The sequence below is a fragment of the Adiantum capillus-veneris genome, chromosome 18, assembly GCF_014529385.1.
Source record: "Adiantum capillus-veneris isolate H3 chromosome 18, ASM1452938v2, whole genome shotgun sequence".
NCBI classification, from domain to species: Eukaryota; Viridiplantae; Streptophyta; class Polypodiopsida; order Polypodiales; family Pteridaceae; genus Adiantum; species Adiantum capillus-veneris.
In genome coordinates this window covers 37,656,171-37,661,149 of record NC_140948.1, presented here as the reverse complement: position 1 = coordinate 37,661,149, position 4,979 = coordinate 37,656,171, and positions in this window count along the sequence as shown.

Genomic DNA, 4,979 nt, shown 5'->3' with positions numbered 1-4,979 from the left:
CCTTAGCCTTTGTCTTGAGCTTGCTCAAGCGTTCTTTGAGTTGGCATTCTCCAAAAGAAGTTCTTGGATCTAATCTTCTAGGGCTGCAAGCCTTGCATCTTGGCGAGTGGTGGGATCTTTCTTGGGTGCAGCTGGCACCGCAAGAAAACTCTTGCGTGCACTAGAAAGCGGCGTGTTGAAGGAGGACATTGGAGTTTTTTTTAATCTTCCAAAGAATTTGAAATCTCTGTTGTGTGGGCAAGCCTCTACAGAGCTAGAAAAATGTTGTCGATTGTGCTTGTTGCTTCTTTGGGGGGGGGGGGGGGGGGAAGCTGTGGGAATAGTGTCCTTGGAGGGTGGGATGAGCTTTTGAAAATGGGTGGTACGCAGCTTGTAAGTAGACAGAGCCAGACGGAGTTGCAGGTCCCCGCAATGGGTCGGGTGGGCCAGTAAATTGCAGAAGGCAACCAAGCTGTAGAAGATGAGAAAGTTGTAGGTAGGTTGGGTGGATAGACAGTGAGCTGCAGGGGGCGAACGAACTGCAGGTAGGTCGGTGGGCGGCTAGTGAGCTGCCGAAGACAAACTGCATAAAGCAAAGGTGAATCAAGCTCAATGAACAACGGGAAACCTATAGGGCTTAACGCCCTTCCACATGCCCGCCCTTGAGCCTAGGAGGAACAGAGGGTGCAAGGCTAGGGTTTCGGTAGATGCAAAAAGAGAGAGAGAGAGAGAGAGAGAGAGAGAGAGAGAGAGAGAGAGAAAGTGATTTTTTTGAAAAAATTGAAAAGATATTCAAATAATTATTATCTAATTAATCTTAACATTAATTACTCTTTTTTTATTTCTTTGATCAAGACAAAGTCATGCTGTAATACATTCAAATAATTATTATCTATTTAATCTTAATAGTGACATATTCTTATTTACTATAAAACCTTAATCTCTTTGATGTTCAAGACAAAGTCATGTTATAATACTTCTTATCTATTGAGCTACTTCTCCTTTTAATTATCTTTCTTATGTCTTGTACTCGTAATTTTCCTGCTTTGAATCAAACTTAATTTTTAATAACAGACAAGTTATAAAGCTTGAAATCTACTTGATTGATCAAGTTGCTCCCTCAAAATATATTTCTTCAAATGCTATAATTGATAATGGTACAAAACAAATATATGTATCTTTAAATCGTACAATCAATCATCTTGGAGAAGGTGGCTACATATTGGTAAATATTAAAAATATGTACCTTTGAACCGCATGATCAATCATCTTGGAAAAGGTGGCTATGTATTGGAGGAGTGTTTGTTAGGTGTTTATAATGTTAGTGTCTTGTTAGGTGTTTATAATGTTAGTGTCACATAGCCACCAAGTCCTTAGCACTTTATTGCTAGCACTCCCATCACTATTAAAACCACCCTAATTGCTTCTAAATCAAAACACTACCAAATTCATTGATTTAAGCACCCTCGATGGGGTGGATGTGTCTACAGAAGAGTGTTTGCATGGTTCATAGTTCACAAGCAATGAAAAAAGCCTCGTTCATCTTCTGAGGTCTTCATCATAGAAGAACACCTTAACAAAGATCATGTCTGACATTGATCTCATTGTGAAGGCAACAAAGATTCCCAAAAGTTACAATGGTGATGTCATTTTTGAGTTTCCACCAACTAAAGAAAAACTGCATGCGATGAACTCAATGGAGCATCGATACGGCCCTCATTTCTAGACGAAACCACAAACCTCAAATATAGCTTTCTTTGGGGTTGCACGACAAAACCAATGTGTTGGTTCTTTAAAATGCATCAATGAAGTTTGTCTTTAACTTTTGAACTATGGATATTCTAAATGTATGCACTTTTTTGGTAGCTTATTGAGGGAATTAGTACCTGGCAAGGTGTGTGATACAATATTAAGCAAAACAATATGTCACTTTTGTTCCGATGCTACAATATGCATAGGAACTTGTGAATGTTTTGTGTATTATGTAATTTTGTCTAATGAGACATGTAGTAGGTTGTTAATTCAGCATGGCATGCACACTCACAACCTTTGCAATGGCACATCCAAGCCAATCAGAGACAAAACAAAGGAAATGGTGAAAAAAGTGCTTGTTGTAGACCATCAAGCGAGAGCTAAGAAATTTTAGATATGTGTGGCAAAAGAGATAGTGTCGACGTCTATTGCTCAATCAGAGGGTGCAAGCCAAAAAAAAAATGAGCAACAACTATACTATTTGGCATAGGAAATGGGTCCGTTGGTGCAAGAAAACTAGTAACTGATCCATTACATTTGCTACTATTAAATTTGTTACTTATTTTAAGTTATGCTACATAAATGTAATTTGTATGTAATCTTCCGTTCATTGAATGTTTCCAATAGGTTTCAACGATCTATTTCCATGATGCAGAGTGGCCAACCAAAGATTCATTTAGTATCAATGCATTTCTCAATTTGAAAAAAATTGTACTTATGACCTCTATCAAGGTAACATGTTTCTGGGGCAAGGTAAAGAAGAGGAGAATTGCTTTGGTGATTAATATAGAGGATGAGTCAACTCATCAATCAAAGTATAATTCACTCACCAAGGATCCTTGACGAGGTGGACGTGCAAGGAAAATAAATTTAACTTAGGTGAAGGGTTTATAGCCACGCCTATTGGGAGAAATGAAGAGGGAGGACCTATGGTAAAGGAGAGTATGATAAAAAAATCAATGTGGCTACTCAATACACGCACATAAGCAGCATAGTGACTTGTACTAGAACATCTAATGGGGGGCGAAGATGTGGCAACTTCACTGCTGGGTCCAATGTGGGAGTCCAAGCTCCCTCTTTTGAAGGATATTGCAAACACCCTAGTGGAATGGTCCACCAATGGTTTTGTCCAAATCACATCTTACATTGCCATATTTGGGATAGCAATATTGACACACAGTTAGGGACAATATCAATCGTTTGGTTAGTGCAAATAGGCACAAGCCTTACTCCTGAGGAAGTCAAGCAATTGTATGAAGGTGGAGCACGTTGCAAGGGATTCCCTCCTACTAATGTGGCAACTCTAGCTTCCAAGGAGTGTGTGATGGAGGAATCCCATACTCCAATGCAAAGCGGTCACTCCAAAACTTGGGATGAGGTACCAACAAAGTACCGCACAATAATTTTAGTGGAGGTAACTTGCAAAATTGCTTTGGCTCTAGCTTTAAAGGCAAGGATAACAGAGGAGATTTTTTGGGCGAAAGAGGTGAATGAAGTTTTCAAGGTGGAAACACATGGAGAAGAAAACCATGGCAATCTATACAGAGTTCAAATATGCAAAGAGACAACTTGCACATGCCTGAATTTTCAAGATTGTCTTGCACGCAGGTGACCATATCTTGCATGCAAACAAATTTTCTTTACATTCTTGCCTGTTCTAGGCTTAAGTTTGAATGAAAATATATTTATCCACTCCGATTATTGGTGAAGTTCAAGTCTTCACTGCACTTAGTAGTAGAGAGTGCACTTATCCTACCATAGACATGTAAGGAGTCTTTAATTCACTTTTCAAAACATGTTCTCTCCTCTTCAAGTATTTGCAATTTTGGAACCCCAATGATGAAGGATTATGAATAGTTACAGTTTTTTATATGATTTTGTTATGTATCTTCTTTGTCTTGCTCACATTACAATGCATTGTTTTGTATTTTCTTTTCACATTTTGCACCACAGGGTGTGAGATTGTTGAGATGTCACATCATTCATCTATTACCGTTAATATTATAGTAATAGCCTCTCAAGTGCTATAAAAAATGGAATTGTCTTCACATTTTTATGGGTTATACTCACTCAATATCTAACATAGAGCAATATACTCTCTCCCACAATATTTAATAATTGTGAGACGTCCATCAAATTTGCTTGGGATGCCCTAAGGCCATCACCAATGACAAAGCGGGCCATATGGAGCCCAATGGTTCAAGTAAAAAATTAAGGAAACAACAGAAACATATGGCCATTATCCAATGTGCATGGAGCTCAAGATGCACTTGTTGTTGAGCTTGAATGAAAAGGGGCAATTTGCCATCTTTTAGTGGCAGACAATTGGGATCATCATAGTTATTTTTTCATAAACGTTTTGATGTTATGGTATACCCAGATTTTGTCATTGCATTACTACATGGTTGCCTGTTGCATTTAGATGGAACATTTAAAGATTCTTTGTTGTCATTCTCTCACGTCTTTGTGCACTATATTCTCTCTCTCTCTCTCTCTCTCTCTCTCTCTCTCTCTCTCTCTCTCTCTCTCTCTCTCTCTCTCTCTCTCTCTCTCTCTTCCCGCAACGCGGTGTACACATATATTCACCCTCCACAATGCTATATTTTCTTGAGTACGCTTTCAGTCATAACACCCATTTAGGGGTACCACGAGTCGTTAGGTGCCTCTGGATGCAGTCTGGCTTATGGCCTAAACTCCATGCTTGGTTGAGTGCTGAGAACTCCTCCGCTATACAAACGCTTCTGCAACTCTGATGTATATTGAAAATCATATAAAGCTGTAAATTGTATATTTTATGCATAGACCCCCGTTATTTTGGTGTTATGTTGTTTGGTATTACCAATACACCTATCATTGTCACATGCATACTTAAACTAAATCAATTGTACTTGAATCCACAAGAGAGTACTTTCTTTCAATTTAAAATTGACTACTTGAGACATATTGTTTGTAAACAAGGCATTTATGTTGGTCCCAAGAAGATGTTGGCCAACACCTAAAAATCTACATGAATACGTCCTTTTCTAGGTTTTTGTAGTCATTATAGGAATTTTTCTTTAATTTGCATAAAAATCTTATTATTTGACTATCTTGTGGAAAAAAAATACTCCATATGTCTCGATTGATTTGTATGAAAGTTCATTTATGACACTCAATGCTATTTTGCGTAATACACCAATTTTCCGATGTTGATTTCCTAAAACCATTCTTTGTTGTTGTCATTGATGCCACTGCAAAGGAATTGGTGT